Genomic DNA, 17,506 nt, shown 5'->3' with positions numbered 1-17,506 from the left:
TGCGTTGGGTGTGACACCTCATCCAGTGTCTACTGCGCGGGCTTTTTTCTGCTTCCGCGTTTGCTGTCTCTCAATTGGTTAAGTCCAGCACGGGCGACCCTTCCCAGAGTGCCGAAATGCCGTAGGTATCTCTTACCTGAATGTTGTTTTGATGGGCCCTCTGTGAGCAAAGGGACTATGCTGTGCGGCCCCACAGTCACCTTGTCTTTTTTATTTTCTATAAACTCTCTGTTGACAGTGCCCCTATTCTCCGTGCTTGGTCCTCTGAACCCACCTCTACGCTTCCAGTCTTTAATTCTCAAAACCTCCCAACATTGTGTGATCTGTTGGCCAAATTTGAGTAATGACAACTTGAAATAACTTAGATAGGGCTAACATTCTGAGAGTGAAACAGCAGAGTAAGTAAATATGTCTCTGTGATTTATAGAACGTTTTGGTACTTGGTAAGTGTTTGTCTAGTGAGTTCATATAAACTCGGGAGAGATTTCATGGACTGAATGGATCTCAGTGCCTGGATTTCTTCAGATTCTCACTTAGCCACTCAGTAATACATGGTTTACTTTTCTTATAAAAGTAAATTCGTATTGAATTATCTTTAAATTGTTGCTCAACCCCAATAATGTGATAACCTAAAATGGCCATAGTAGGGGTGGGTATTGTGCTAGATAATCCTATATTCTCCCACCTTTCATCTACCCTATATAGGATGAATGGTTGGACTCTGTATAAAAGGTTTTGTTGTTTTGTTTTGTTTTGTTTTAGGTCATTAAAGAATTTGAGGGAGGAGAAAGGGCCAACTCTTACAATACTTCTGTGGCTAACCCTGTACCTCGCTGATTTAGGTACTGCCTGCTAGGATAACATTTTGCTGTTTGAATAAAATGAAAAGTAGGACAGTAAGGGACATACTTATGCTAAGTCTGAACTGACATAAAAAGGAGGACCTTCAGAAATAACAACCTATGTTTATTGACTCTTTTATCATTGTAAAACGTCACCTCCGTTTTACTGCATTAGAAACATTTGTATTATCACATTGCTGGCAAAGATAATGGAATAGAAAATAATGAAACAGGTAGAGAATGAAAAGAAACTTAGTGTTTGACCTATGTTCTTGATCTGTTTACAGAAGTAAGGAACAAAAGTTTACTAAAAGTGGATCTTTTTGACAACTGGCAACTTTACTATATCACCAGATATTTGTTATATTAGAAGAGTTTGAGGAAAATGTTTCTGACAGTAAATACATTGCCATCCCATGTGTGAGGCATTTTTGTTGGGTGGTTCTTATTTTTAAAAAGACAAACAAAAACCCAGGGGTTTGTGTAACCCAGGCTGATCTCAAACACCCTTCACCCTTTGTAGCTGAAGAAAACAACAAAGTTCTAATTCTCCTCCTTTCCCAGTACTGGGGATCCAACCTAAGGCTTTGTGTGCACTGGGTAAACACTCTACCAGCTGAACTACATCCCAAGCCCAGTTTTGCTGTTAATATAGTTTAGCAAAGAGATGAAATAAAGGACAGCCTAACAGTTTAATGCGTGAAGCATAGCAACACTGTAACACAGTTTTCTCAACCTGTGTGGATCATTACCCAGTTGGGGTTCGAACAACCCTTTCACAGGGGTCACCTAAGACCATTGGGAAAACACATATATTTAATTATGATCCATAACAGCAAAATTACAATTATGAAGTAGCAATGAAAATAATTGTATGGTTGCGGGGTCACCACAACATGAGGAGCTGTGCTAAAGAGCCCTAGCGTTAGGAAGGTGAGAAGGTTGAGAAAGCTCCATCTTTGTTAGTGGGATGCTTTGGGCGTTTTGTTTTCATTTTCGTTTGTTTGTTTGTTTGTTTTTTGAGACAGGGTTTCTCTGTGTAGCCTTAGCTGTCCTGGACTCGCTTTGTAGACTAAGCTGGCCTCGAACTCACAGAGGTCTGCCTACCTCTGCATCCCGAGTACTGGGATTACAGCTGTGTACCACCGTGCCTAGCTGAGATGCTTTGTTTTTCAATGTGATAAACTATCAAGTCAAAGTGGGTGTGGTATAAATAGTCATCTTGGGAAGTTCTTATGAAGGTAGTTTAAAAAAAAAATTGTTTTTAAATGTGGACAAGTGTTTTGGCTGCATGTATATATATGCACCATGAACCCCAGTCCCCCCTACAAAAGCAGCAAGTGCTCTTAACTGCTGAGCTGTCTCTCCAGTCCCAGAAAGTGGAATTTTTTTCATTGATGTTGAAATTGTATGACTTTTAGGTATGCATTACCAAGGCTATGTGTATAATGTAATTATGGAAAAGTGTGTTCTGTTTCCATTTATATTTTTCTTTAAATTTGACTGGAAAATACTTTTTTTCTTTGCTAAAAGAGTAGTTGGGGGAAGTATGGGTGGCCTGAATGAATCAAAAACAAGTGGGAAAGAACAAATAACCAGTGACAATATAATGGATAGGATCTTAAAAACAGTGACTGAAAGAACCAATCTGTGGAAGACCGAAAACAGCCTTTAAAGTTTAAGGATGAGCAAAAAATAAACAGTCATTTGGGCTTATATATGTGTGTGCTAAGATTATAGTGGGGAAGAAGCAAGGACAGGGCATCAAATGCATTTGCAATAGTTGGCTCATGGGGAGCAGGTGGGCTATGGGAGGAGCAGTCAGATGTGCCCAGTCAGTGTTGGTGCTACTGTTTCTTAAATTGTTTGATGAATCTGTGGTTGCTTGCTTTTCTGTTTTGAGCACTGTTTTTTATAGTATGCATCACAACCAACTTGAGTAGATTTTATTTGTTTGTTTGTTGTTGTGTTTTACATTTAGAGAGCACCTATACTGTGTTCTCTGTAAGTACAGTTTCTCTACCATCTGTTAGATCTTTTGGCCCTGTCTTAAGAGAAACAGGTGAATCACTAATTACTGCTCCTAGTTTCTTTCCTTTCACCAAGCAAATGTACTCTTGTTTTTCCATGTGTATTCTGAAGCAATATAACTTATAGGCTGTAACCTTAACTCTCAGACTTGAAGTGGAAAAACCACTGGGATTCAAACACATGATTTGAATCCTCATTAATAAAATAGTTGATCAAATAAATATTAAGTGAATGATAAAGCTCCTGTTTAGAAAAAAAAATTACCCTAAGACAAATATAGTGGTGGTACCTGTAATCACAGTACTTGGGAGCTAGATGCAGGAGGATTGAGAATCAATCAGGAGTTTAAGGCTAAAATAAGACTCCAACTTAAAGGGAGAGGCGAGACAACAGAGCAACTGCTTTGCACTATACGGAGAAATTTTATACCATATCTGTGTTTGCATACTACTCATGGCAAGTCTAACAGCTTTTACTATTGCATTTCATTGACTCTCTTCCCCAACCCTCACATCTTCCATCTTTTCATTTGTAAATTTCCTAGTACCATTTTCTAGTCTTTAATTAACGTGTATTATCATGTTGCTTCAGCCAAAGACAATCAGTTTCTATCAGCATTAACTTGTCTGTTCCAAAGTTAGAAAGTTAGAATAGCATTAATGTTGGAGTTTCTAACTGTGATAGTGTTCTTAGAGTGGGTTAATTCTGCTGATATTCTTACAAAGTCTGAGAGTTTTCTGAAAAAAATTTAAAACATACTACTTCTTAAGTTTTTAAAAAAATGACTGTCTAGTGTAGCCCACTCTCACTATGTAGCTTAGACTGGCCATAAACTCCTAATCCTACTGCCTCCATCTCCCAGATGCTGGTGTTACAGGCACGCACATTGATGCTTAACTTGTTTGGGCTTTTAGATTGACCCTAATGCCAAATGCAACTGTTTTTATTGTGTGGATTGATTAAAAAACACAGGTGAGTAAAATGATATGCCAAACCAAGTAATGATTAACCGTTTAATAAACATTGTTTGACCCTCCCCCAGGAGTATTAAGAGTTATACAATTTCTCCTAAACATAGCTTGCATTTTTAAGGTTGATGACTTGTTACTACTTGCTCTAAATATTTAAAATGTGAATTTTAAATACATTTTTATAAAAGTCAGCAAGTTGTAATAGAGGAAAGTATAATATGTGGCCCATATAATGGTGTGAGGCACTCTTTTAATGTATAAATTAAGATCTTTGAATGTCCCTAACATTCCAAAAAAGGCTTATGCATAAATCACATTTTTGTCTTAGAGACTCCTTGCCATGTGCTGCCTGGCCTCATAAGCTCTTTGGAACTGCTGAGGAAGAATCTACACTCCCTTTACTCTAGCACCTTTCATGCCTCTAAAGCCAGTACCACACTCCTTGACACTGCCAAAGTTGATTCCAGCTCCGGTTGGACACACCCCTACACTCTGTGTTGACCAAATTAGAAGCAGTTTTTTTTTTTGTTGTTTGTTTGTTTTTTTGTTTTGTTTTGGTTTGGTTTTTGTGCAGTTGCTTTCAAAGAGCAGAAAATCCACTGGGCTATCTTTCACTTTGGAAGCTTGGCTGTGTGAAGTCACCCTTTTCTTTGTCCCAGTGCTGAAAAGGAAAAAGACTCTGCCTTTTTTAAAAATAAGATTTTAAAGTCCCTTAATGGGACTACTTTGCTTAACAGTTACAGCACAACACAAGCCTTGGCTGCAGCTGCAACATTATGTTTATTGGTGTTTCTCCTCCTTTTCCTCTTCCTCTTCCTCTTCCTCCTCCTTCTTCTTATTATTATACATATATTTCTTTCTGCCTCACTTGCTCTCTTTTATTGTAGACTTGTGTAAGAGTCATTAATAACAACCATATCATAGATTCAGTATTATGCTATTTTAAAATTTCCTCCACCTAGCCAGGCATGGTGGCACACACCTTTAATCCCAGCACTTGGGAGACAGAGGCAGGTGAATCGCTGTGAGTTCGAGGCCAGCCTGGCCTACAAAGTGAGACCGGGACAGCCAAGACTACACAGAGAGACCTTGTCTCGGAAAAAAAAAAAAAAAATTCCTCCACCAAAGAAATTGGTCAATTACTTTTTAATTAGCCTCCAGCAGAGTCTCAGGCCAGTGGAGGAAGACTGCCAAATTCTTGCCAAAATGTCATAAGAACGGCTTATAGAGCAGTTGCTAATGTTATTTGTCTCTGACCCCTTGAGTTGCCCTTTGCCATCTGCACTACTCTGCTTACAGAATTCAACCATTTTTTTCTAGTATGAAGTTCTGAAGTCTTCTGCATTCCTCCAAGTAACAATAATCGACACAGTCATAGTCTTCAAAGCGACAGTCTATCCTCAGTACCAACTTCTGTATTAGTTAATTCCCCATTGCTGTGCTAAAGTGCCAAGACTAAAGCGAATTGGAGAAGAAATGATTTATTTTGGCTTACAGTTCTCAGGTCTAAGAGTCACAGTGGGGAGGCATGGCAGCAAGCAGCAGGCATGGTGGTAGGGGCAGGAAGTTGATAGCTCACATCTTGAACCATGCAGAAGAAGAGGGGGAGCGGGAGGAGAAGAAGCCAACAACAACCAGTACCAGTAAACATAATGTTGCAGCCAAGGCTTGGTTGTGCTGCAACTATTAGGGAAAGTAGTGAAGTAGAAAACAAACTAGGAGTGGTACAAGGTTTTGCTCTCAAAGCCTGCCTGCCAAAATGTATTTCTTCCAGCAAAGCCGCACCACTTACACCTCCTCCAGAGATAAAATTTCAATACCGACTATTGCCATTATATCAATAACTTATTAAAATTTTATTATGTTTATGTAAGAAAACATTTTGTATTTTGGTATGACACAGGGAGGTTTGTGTGGTGGCATGTGCCTGTAATCCCACAATTTAGGAGATAGAGGCAGGAGGGTCTGCAGCTCAAGGTCATCTTCATCTATCTACTGAGTTTGAGGACAGCCTTTGCTACATGAAACCCTACTGAGAAAAAGAGAAGGGGGTGAGAGGGTGAGAACACAGTAATACTGGGTCAGAAACCCTTGTATATTTAAGCCGGGTGTGGTGGCGCACGCCTTTAATCCCAGCACTCAGAAGGCAGAGGCAGGCAGATTGCTGTGAGTTTGAGGCCAGGCTGGTCTACAAAGCGAGTCCAGGACGGCCAAGATAACATAGAGAAACCCTGTCTTGAAAAATGAAACAAACCTTGTATAGTTAATGAATTTTTATCTGTGCATTTAAAGGATGATTAATTGTAAGCAAATGAGACAAAACTCAGATAAGTGGTAGAATAATTCTTACTCTTAGCTTTGGTTTAGTTTGTTTATCTGTTTGTTTGTTTGAGACATTGTCTCAGACTGTAGCTCAGCCTGACTCTTAACTTAACTTTCATTTATCCTGCTTCAACCTCTCAAATGCTGAGAATTCTAGGCATGTGTCCTTGGAAAGTTAAAAAAAAAAGTTTTTATAGAAATAAAGTTATATTAAAATTCACTATTTGTTTGTATTAATTTAATGGATGAACCAGTGAGTTAGACACAATTAAAGAAGGAATTAGAAAACTAGAAAATAAATATGAAAAATTACATAGAGAACAATAACATGAGAAATGAGTTCAGAGATTAGAACGATGTATTGAGAGAGTTAAAAAATTAATTTTCAGTAACTTTATGGTTAGAAAGGTAGCATGGGGGAGACGCACTATTTGAGGACATTGTAGCTTTTCTAGAATCGATGAGGCTTACATCAGCACAGAAGTCTACCTTAGACCTAACTGCATTAATATGATATCTTTAAAAACTGATATTTAAAGTACCCTGAATATACTTGACCAAAGTGTCTTTTGAGCAGCAAATGGGAATGTTACTTCATTGGTAGAATTCGTGCCAAGCATACTTGAGACCTTTGATTCAACTCCTAGTACTGCCCTCAAATATATAATACATATATGTGTTTACATATATGTGCTTACATATAACATATGTTATATATAAAAATTAGAGATTAAGGCGGAAGATAGAATACAAGGTACCAGGCAGATATTATGTTATACAGAGTTTATTAGATGAACATGAGGGGAGAAGGAAAGGGGGAAGAGGTACCCCAGAGAGAGAAGAGAGGGAGGTAGAGAAGTAGAGAGAGATAGAGAGATAGAGAGAGTGCCACATGGAGGGTGTCTTTTATATGGCCCAGGACAGGGCCACGCCCCTGTGGCAGGTAAGCAGTGACATCACAGGTAGACAGACTAAAGCAGAATCCTAACAATATATTTATATATGTCATAGTATACCTCTTTATATTATATATCATGAACATACGTATTTTAAAGACTTATCTAGGGGTTCAAACCAAACTAGTTGTCCTTCGTTTGCAAAAACTGGCCCCCAAAATTGAAATAATTATTTGATACATTTTAATGAAAGATCACAATTGATTGAACAAATCAATAACTATGTAACAATAATATGCCAATTATTCTCAGGCTTTGAGAATCAAAATACATACTACTTAGTGATTTGAGGTTTCATGGAAGAGTGTTCAAAAACATCTGAATGTACTGCTTGTTAAAAATTTTACAAAATCTAATGACTTAATAATATAGGGAAGAAAACATACATATTACTTTGACATAAAACACGTAGTGAGAAGGTCATGCACAAAGGCCGTTGAGAGTAGAAGGATAGTTATTGAGAACTGGACAGAATATATGAGACCCTCATGGAGATGACTGTCAGGGCTTTAGAAGTGTAGACATCAGTAGCAGTTAATGTTTAGATGTTTCAGTTTATGTGTGTATGCATGTTACGAAATATAACTTATAAAGAAAAGGGCATAAAACATCACCTCACCTACCTGCCATTTAAGGTTCTATAGACCTGTGTAAGCCCTTTCAGTTGGTAGGACTCCTTTAAATGACTTGTTAGTGTCAGACACATGTACAAATTTTATGTGTGTTTTATATTGAGGATATCATTTAGAAGTGAAATGGTCTTGATTTCTCTTTTTATTAAACCCTAGAAAATCTCACTACGGCTATGTTCTATGGCTAATGTTTCCAAATACACAGTTCCCATTAAATTCTGTAAAATACTTTTTCTTTGCTTCAGTATTAATCTTTAGATAAGGAAGGTTTTGGTATCAAAACACATTACATAATAATTGGCCAAAGCTTTTGGCTGGTTGTCTCACAAATTATCTTAGAGAACGATCCCTTTAGATGCGTTCCCACTGTGCCCATACTTTATGTGATGGGAGGAATTCCCACTCATCCATGCTGCAGTGGAGGTTTTGTGTGTGACTGCAGGAAGTTTTGACCACAAACAGACTTAAAAGAAAAGGATAGTACACAACAGATAGGAAGATCCGCCTCCCTTCTCTTCTCATTCTCATATGCAAAATAGAAAGTAAATCATTTCATATACCTCAAGTGGGCAGAACGTTCTCCACAGTAGAGTGGAGAGTGGGGTATGACTTCCACACGTACTCTGGTGCCTCACATTTGACCGTGTCCCCTGGGGGTGGGGGTGGGGGGGAGACCTGATGGCACTCAGAGGAAGGATAGCAGGCTACCAAGAAGAGACTTGATACCCTATGAGGCTATACAGGGGGAGGAAGTCCCCCTCAGGCACAGTCATAGGGGAGGGGAGTAAGGGGAAAATGGGAGGGAGGGAGGAATGGGAGGATACAAGGGGTGGGATAACCATTGAGATGTAACAAGAATAAATTAATAAAAAAAATTTTTTAAAGTTATATTCAACATGTCACATGGGCTATGAATTTGGCCATTGCCTTTTGTCAAAGAATTTCTAAGCATCTTAGGAGCTCACAAGTCCTCTGAACTCTCTTGTGACGTAGGTGGCTGGCAGCATTATCATGTCTGTTATGCTGAGGAGTAATGGAAGCACTGAAATACTAAGTGATATTTTATCTTCCGCTCAGAAATTCTTACCACTTAACAGGCCGGTCTTATCAAGTTTATGAAGCTTAGTGCGATTGTGTGATTTACCCATCCTTAGGGAAGAATTTGGCACAGCATCAAAGCATCTCCACCAGCCTTGTCTGTTTTCCTAAGTTTACCTGTCACCCTCTACTAGCACCATCAACCTTACCACTCAAAATCACGACTAACCTTTTAAAGTTCTATAAGAAAACCTCATCATACAGCTTTGTGAGCGCCTGTGCTGTCGTCCCTCCGTGGTTAAGAGTCGGTGGTAGCTTTCCTGCTTAGAACCATTTATTTAGTATTGTAACTGATGTCAGTAACGCTATACAGTAAAGCTTATCCAATCATTTTGTTGCGATAAAGCAGAGAATCCTAGGTAAGGATACTGGTATGTGTTAAGCTAAATAAAATGGTGGCCCATTCCTAAAGGATATTATATAATTTTACCTGTTGAAAACTTTGCACAGCAAATATATTCATCTTTATAAAATTGTGACAGCATTTAATTCTAGTAGTAACTGTGGTTTTGATCCCAGTTGTGTTAGAACAAAACAGCTTCAGGAAGGAAACACATCCATTTTGTCTCACAGTTTTAAACATACCAGTCCATCATGGCACTGAGGCGTAATGTTGCAGTAACTCACATCATGGCAGCCAGGAAGCAAAGAGACAGCACTTGTGTGTAAGCAGCTTTCCTCTGTTCTCTTCATCCCCTCTGGGCCCCTACTGTATGAAGTAGTGGCTCCCACATGGCGCCCATATTCAAGGTGGGTTCTAAGAATGCCTTCATTGAAACCCAGCGGTGTGTTTTACTGATCTCCTAAGCACTTACTTCTCAGTCTAGTCAGGCTGGCAGTTAAGACTAACTGTCATACAGTGAATCTAAACCTAGTACAACTAAAAATGGAATCTGATATTCAAATTATGGGAGTAAGTGAAAATTTAACACGATTGCTCTTAAGTGGGAGTCCATCCACAGTTGTATATCCATCACTACCATCCATCTCTAGACTTATTTTGATCTTGTGAGACTAAAAATATAATTTAATTAAGCAATAATTTCCTATTACTTTCTGCCTTTAGCCTATCAAAGTCACCATTTTATGTCCATGTCTCTGAATTTGACTACTGTCATATGAATAAAATCTTCACAGTTTATCCTTTCGTAGCTGGCTTGTTTCACTTAGGGTAATGTCTCCATCTATATTGTAATAGGTGTCAGTGGTTTTGTTTTTATTTTTGTTTTTATTAATTTTTAATTAAAATATATTTATACCACTCCCCACCCCAATCTTCCTATGTCCCCTTTCACTTCCTTTCAAACTGATGGCCTATTTTTCTCTTGTTATTATTGGTACACACACATGTACTTATAAGTACAGCCTGCTGAGTCTATCTGTGTGTGGTTCACCACAGGCAGCTAATAACAATTGAGAGGGATAATTAGCCTCTTCCAGGATTGAGCTCCCTAATTGGCTATCTAATACAAAGTAATCAGATTTCTTTTTTCTTTAATTAAATTTTTAAAAGTTTTTTGCATATACTTTTATATTGTTACACATTGTACAATAAAATACCTACAGCAAGAATAATTATGGAATAATCAGGAATTATATAAATGTTACATTCTTAGTGTTTTGGCTATTTGTATTTGGCAGCCTTGAAGAAAACAACTCTTTTGGTGCATCTAAAATTCTGAATGTAAATCAATATCATATCTCATCATCATTAGCTTAAAACATCTATCTAGACCTAAAAACATCTTAACCCCTAAACAACTAAGTTTAACTGTAAAACTAAACTAAACTAGTCTTCTTCTTCTTCTTCTTCTTCTTCTTCTTCTTCTTCTTCTTCTTCTTCTTCTTCTTCTTCTTCTTCTTCTTTTTCTTCTCCTTCTCCTTCTTTTTTTGGTTTTTTGAGGCAGAGTTTCTCTGTGTAGTGCTGGCTGTCCTGGACTCACTCTGTAGGCCAGGCTGGCCTCGAACTCACAGAGATCTGCCTGCCTCTCACTCCAAATGCTGGGATTAAAAGCATGTTCAACCTCGCCCAGTTCAGATCTCATTTTTAAAGCTGACTAATACCCATATATGTACATACCTTGTTTTGTGTGTTAAATCATGTGCCGCCAGCAACCTGGAATGCTTCTGCCCTTCTGCCATGAGCATTGTTTTCTGCATCATGTACTGATTTTTTTTTTCTTCATTTTAGAGATGGAATCCCTGAATTATATGGTAATTCTGCCTTTACTTCTTTGAGGAAGCATATTGTTAAACAGTGCCCTGCAGGTTTACACTTTCATCAGCAGTCTGCCCAGGTTCTTGTTTCTCTGCATCTTTGCCATACTACTTATTTTGTATTTTGTTTGGTTTTCTATGATGCCATATTACTAGTAGTATACAGTAGCATGCAGATCCTCGTGGGTTTGCTGTGGATCCCCTAATGACTACTGACCACCTTTTCACATGCTTGCTGCTCATTTTTACATCTTTGGAGACATGTGCATTTAAATCCTTTGCCCATTTTCTATAATGTGCCTTGCTTCCTTTGGCTATCCCAGGCTATCTTAAACTTGTTTTGTAGTCCAGCCTGGCCTTAAACTCTGGATCCTCCTGCCTCAGCCTCCTGAATGGTGCAGTTATAGACATCTATCACCCTATTTGTTTACACAGGTATTTTGCTGTTTGGTTTATTTGTTTACATTTTAACCAAGATAGTACCCTTAAGAGCCAGTTACAACTTTAGAACTCCCAGAAAGATCCTTTTGTCTAGTCAAGCTTTATCCATTTTTCCTGATGTCTTTCATCCATTTCTGCTCTGTTCTTGTTGACTTCAGAGTAATCCATTTAGTATCATTTCATTCTCTTCATAGAAGTTGTTCATGAGTAAAGGAATAGTGGTGCAAGCAGTAGATGCTTAATTTACTAATTGGTAACAGTATGCCCAATTCTGATTGAAAGGTAAGAATAGATTATCATAAATTCTTCTAATAATTTTGTTCTTCTTTTTATGATCTATAATTTTCTCTCTCTCAATTCAAGACCTATGTGGTTGGTTTGAATGTGTTAATAATAAACTCAGTGTCACCTTAAAGAAAAAAATCAAAGCACTTCTCCTTCATGCCATCTAAGCAGTATCAAACCCAGATTTAAATTCTTCACTTTGCCTCGCCAGTGTCTTCCGTCCTCTTGGCTGTCTGTGAGCCTGAATCTGTTTGTCCCTAACAGAGGTGTTTGCTTTATATTTATTGAGTAGCACAAAAAGAGTGGGAGGGAGTGAGGGATAGTTTACAGGAATCTTTAACAGTGTTACAAGAGATTAAGTCACTGACCACAGCTGACCCCAACTGACCAAAATAACCAACAGTATTACAAGCATCATTATTTATCAAGCAGTACCCAAATTTTGTGCTAAACATTTGTGATTCACTTATAAGACTGCTTTCAGCCTATGTACTGTTTTCAGCAAATAGTTATCAGAACATACATGCATTACTCTGGGTCAGGGGCATGAAAAAGGACATAATTGAAGATTACAGTCCTGCATTAGCTTAGTTGTAAAGGTTGATTTCATGGAGTCCAAGGCAGGCAAGCTGAACAAAGAGTCTGAGTAGATGGTAGGATAGCAGTCCTCAAGATGCATTACCAGCTCTGGTTGTGAGGTCCGGAAAAGATTCCAGTCCTTAGCCTAGGAGAGATGTTTTATCATAATACATTCCCACAGATCTGAGCCTCCCTGTCTGAAAACATGTGACACTGAGCAAGTTACCCAAACTTTCCTATAGGCTGAGCTAAGTCATTTCTCAGATGTCTTCTCGTGTAGTCTATTAAATCTTCTGAGGCTAGTTATTACCAATTTACTTACTGCATTACCTTTAGGAAATCCCATCTTTAGGTTTTAAACAAACATAAAATAAATTGTAACCTATTTTAACTCATCTCACATTCTTGTAAGTTTAACATTTCCTTGGCTTCATGGGTTTACTTATTATCTCATCTGAAACCTTTGTAAATCTGAAAACTGAAATACTTTTTCTAAGAATTAGCCAATGATAATACAACAAAAAAAATTTGAGCAGTATCAGGGAGAGCTTTGTTTTCTTATAAAAGCTAGTGTCACAGCACTTAAAAACAAAGCAAAATGGCCTAGTGATTTTCTAGGTTCTATATGTATTTTTAGGAGAGGTTCTTTAGAATACAGTGCAACCTTTTACAGAATGTTAAATTTTCTAATCCTGGAGGTAACTTCTGTCTCAGATCTAGAAGTACTTTTAATACTGCATTTGGAAAACCAGTTCTAATTTATATTGACCTTTTTCTCCTTTGAGCATTTAGTCTACAATCAATAAAATGTTGATGACTGCTCTTTAGAAGGCAGGTGTATGGAATAAAGTATTATAAATATTCAACTTTCCTTTCTAAGCATTGTCACCAACAGCTGGGCATCCCACTTAGCAGAACAGATTTTACACACAGAGAGCCTGGCACGTTCCTGAATCAGTGTAGTGAAGGAAACAAAAAATAGTTTCTTATGGATTGGGGACTTATAAAGACATACAGCATCTGTTCCCCTGTTAAGTCATAGTCTGCTTGCTCTGAATCATGTCCAATGCTGGGATAATGTGCACAACTTTGTCTTATAAATACCTGTACCACTAAGCACTCTGTTTCTGCAAATGGTAGACTTTTCAGTGTCTCTATGAATATTTATATTATTTTACTATTATGTACAATTTTTCCTCATAATGTTTTAAAGGAGACAACTGATTTTTTTACTAAAATTTTCTATAATAAAAATGAGCCTGGGGATATAGATCACTGATAGAGCTCTTACCTAGCAAGCACAAAGAGATGGTTTCAGAACCCAATACTACCACCAAAAAGAAAAAACTTTAATAAATTTTATGGTACCTACATATATGAAGAAGCGACCCACTTCAATGTGTAATTAGGATCCCATAGCAAAATATGCTACTAGAAATAAACTGATCAAATAAAAACATTAAGAAATACAAATTTATCATAATTGGTTTTTTCCAATGTGGCATATAGCTTTAACAAGCAGTATAAAAATTAGTAAAAATAACTTATAATCATCTATTTCTATTTTATTCTAAAATAAAGCATGTCAAATCTAAAATTTCTTTAAATATTTTGTTTGCAGAGTTAAAAGATCACTGAAACTACATGAGCAGTTTGAAGAAAATGTAAGTATTAGTTTAAGAATTGTGATTGCAGCCTGGTGTAGTACATCCTATAATCCTAGCTCATGTTAGGTGGAGGCAGGTGTATCCTGGTTCAAGATAATACTCAGCTGCATAGTCACCTAGGTTACATGAGAGGGAGAAGGGCGGGGCCAGTGGGGGAAGATTGAGGGCATAGGCATCGTGCTTGCATGATTACAATTGTGTTTTTAACTTTTGCTAGTTATTTATCTTGCTAAGTGTAACATTTACCAAAAACATGACACAGGTGTCACTGATGAAGTTGTCTGCATATGAAGTACTTTTCTAATCTAACATGCCAAAATTTCTGGTTAGCTTACGACAGACATGCAAGAAACAAATTATTTAATAACCTTTATAAAAATAATTTAGCAGAAATTAGTTTATAGAAGTTTGCCACTTAAATATATTAAAAACAATATGAAATAATAGAAGTATTTTAATCTATATATTGTAATATATTAAAATATCAAAACCTTAGTGGCATTGTCGCGTCAAAAAGTAATAATTTGTCTCAACTATGCTGGCATATAGTAAATGACAGAATAATGGCAGTATAATAAAGTTTACCATGGTAATCACAGCAAAAAGAAAATTGTACTGTTGGTATACTTTTCTGAATCTAGTCATAGAATATTTCCAGTGCCAACATGTCACACCAAATATGGATTTAGATACAAACACTGACTGAAATACTTATTATTTTTCTAATCCTAAGTGTAAATGATCAGTAAAGTAAATTAAAACAAATTGCTAGTTAATAAGTGAGATCTCACAAAATCCCATGAGACTGCCATGTCAGTAAGTTTTAATCCAGGTGTGGTGGCATATGCTTTTAGTCCAGCACTCCACCAGCATAGGCAGGTTGATCCCTGGAGTTTGAGGCCAGTCTGCTCTACAGAGGGAGTTCCAGGAGAGCCAGCCAAACGGAGAAACCCTGTCTTGGGTTGTGGGGGAGAATGAGTTCTCCTTGGAAGACTCACTGGTTTTTGTTTTGTTTTGTTGGTTTTTTTTTTTAATTGGTTTTATGAAACAGGGTTTCTCTGTGTAGCCTTGGCTGTCCTGGACTCACTTTGTAGACTAGGCTGGCCTCGAACTCACAACAATCCACCTGCCTCTGCCTCTCAAGTCCTGGGATTAAAGGGACGCACCACCACTGCCCAGCAGAAGACTCACTGGTTTTAACAAAACAGAAAATCATCATTTAAAAACCTTCCTGGGTGCTTTTAAAAAAGAAATTATACAAAGGTGACAAAATACTGCAGTGGCACTAAAACTGCCATTAAAGGCATAATTAGCAATTTAGAGTACCATTATCCAACTTGTGGTGTGCGGAATGCAGCTGTAACTGTGATTCTGCATCTGTTTCTTTGGTCAGAATGGCATTTGGTAGCTGGGTAGTCCAGCCGAAGTGAAATACTGTTCTTTCCTGCCCTAACACTGTTCTTTGGGAGACAGAGGCACCATTTGAACAGGAAAATGACCCTTGCAGAGCCATTCTCTTTGTGGGGCACAGATGTCAGGACAGCAGACTTTGTTCAGATGAGGATACATCTAGGCTGGTGTCACAGGAACTATTCTGTGTTGGAAGGCACAATGTTGTATTTGGCCTGGGTCTGTGTTAACTCAGTTTCTCCACTTGCTATTGATTTATTCCTGTTTCCTAGTTCTTCATGATTGAATCTGGAAACGTGGCATGTCTTAGAGCACATGTCCATCTCATCCAAACTATTTAATCTGCTAACACAGTCATTTGTCCTGATCCTTTAAGACCCAATTTATTTCCCCAGTGTCAGTGGCTCAATCATCACTAATCAGAAAATCTGAAGTGTTCTTAATTTTAGAATTTCTAGTAATAAATACAAGGTTATGTTTTCCTCTGTGTTTTGGCAATCATGGGACTTTCTTAGGGTGATGTTTTTGTGTGTCTATGTAAAAGCCTTACGTAGTCAGCATGGATAATTCTGTCTCCCTTTTCTTGGCCTTCCATCCTGGGTCATGCGCACATCCCTCAGTGTGCTCACTGTACCTGTCCTGGTTGGAGTCAGTAACATAACTTCACAGTGGTATACAGTATGTCAGCCATTCCCCCTTCCTCTTTAACTCCTGAGCTACACTGTCTCTACAGCTGGCAAGGTCACAGGCTGCAGATACTGTGAAAAATCCTCACGAATGGGTTGTTTTAGGAGCCAAAAATCCCAGAATCTTGAAAGGTTAAATGTTTTCATGCATTCACTTTTGGATAGCAGCACAGATGGCTGCTTAGAGGACTGTCACTAAGATGTGCTCATTTGATGGGTGATTTGCTACACCAGGTACTCTCCTTTATGTTCAGCTATCATTCTGAAAACCTATGCTTACCAGCGCACGTTGTTTTTCGCACACACATAATCACTGTTTGTGGCAGCTGTACCTGATCCATAGTAAAGGATGGCTCCGGCATGTGAAGCAAGTTGCGTTTCCTAGAACTAGAGGTTTCTGGTGTGGATCCTTTGTTACACGCCATCCAGCCCTGCCTTCCTCTCTAGATCTTTCTCCTTGCCCTGGTCTAGGCTATCACCTCTCTCCACCACATCCTGTTTATACTCATTTCCAGTCTCTCAGTAGAAGGAGACCAATTCTTCTGTCTGTCTATGAAAACCAAATCTTGAGCTGGTGAGATGGTTCCACATGTAAAGGTGCTAGCCACATAAGCGTGCCGAGCTGAGTTCTATCTGTGGAACCCCTGTAAAGGTATAAAGGAGATCCAACTTCAAAAAGTTGTCCTCTGACTTATATGCATGTGCCCACCCCCACACATGTTCACACACATAATAAAAAATGAAAACAACAGCTCCCATGAAACATTCTTTTTTATTTTAATTTATTCAAATTACATCCCGATTGTTATCCCCTCACTTGTGTCTTCCAGTCCCCACCCTTCCCTCCTCTTTCACCCTATTTCCCTCCCCTAGACCTCTGACAGAAGGGGTTCTCCTCCCCCACCAATGACCATAGCCTATCAGGTCTCATCAGGATAGCCTGCTTCCCCTTCCTCTGTGTGCCCACTAGGCCTCCCCACCAAGGGGAAGTGGTCAAATAGGGGGCACTAGAGCTTATGTCAGAGTCAGTCCCCACTCTCCCTACAACCGTGGAGAATGAGCTGTCCATTGGCTAGATCTGAACTTGGTTCTGAGTTAGATCTGGCTAGGTCTGGGTTTACAATGCATTGTCTTTCGTTGGTACAACAGTTTGTGGAGGCCTCCCTGGGTCCAGGTCCACCTGCCTTGTTGGTCTCCTTGTGGGGCTCCTGAACCCTCTAGGTCCTTCCATCTCCCCACCCCGCCAGTCTTCCATTCCATTCTCAGCACTCCACCCAACAGTAAGTCCCAGCATCTGTCCCGATCCCCTGCTGGGTGGAGTCTCTCATGAGGACAACTATGTTGGGCTAATATCCACGTATAAGTGATA

At 38.6% G+C, this 17,506-nt stretch overlaps 1 long non-coding RNA gene across 1 annotated transcript in view; it reads left to right on the top strand.

Annotated features, from left to right (window-relative positions):
• The window catches only part of LOC127205468 (uncharacterized), a 31,976-nt gene continuing 14,470 nt past the window's right edge, over positions 1 to 17,506 (top strand). Inside the window, exons 1-2 of the long non-coding RNA XR_007832672.1 lie at positions 1 to 121; positions 13,996 to 14,038. This is a non-coding gene — a long non-coding RNA (uncharacterized LOC127205468). The remainder of the gene's footprint in view (positions 122 to 13,995; positions 14,039 to 17,506) is intronic.

The sequence above is a fragment of the Acomys russatus genome, chromosome 2, assembly GCF_903995435.1.
Source record: "Acomys russatus chromosome 2, mAcoRus1.1, whole genome shotgun sequence".
Classification (NCBI taxonomy): Eukaryota; Metazoa; Chordata; class Mammalia; order Rodentia; family Muridae; genus Acomys; species Acomys russatus.
Note: the sequence above shows the minus strand (reverse complement) of the source record. Positions and strands in the feature narration are given on the sequence as shown.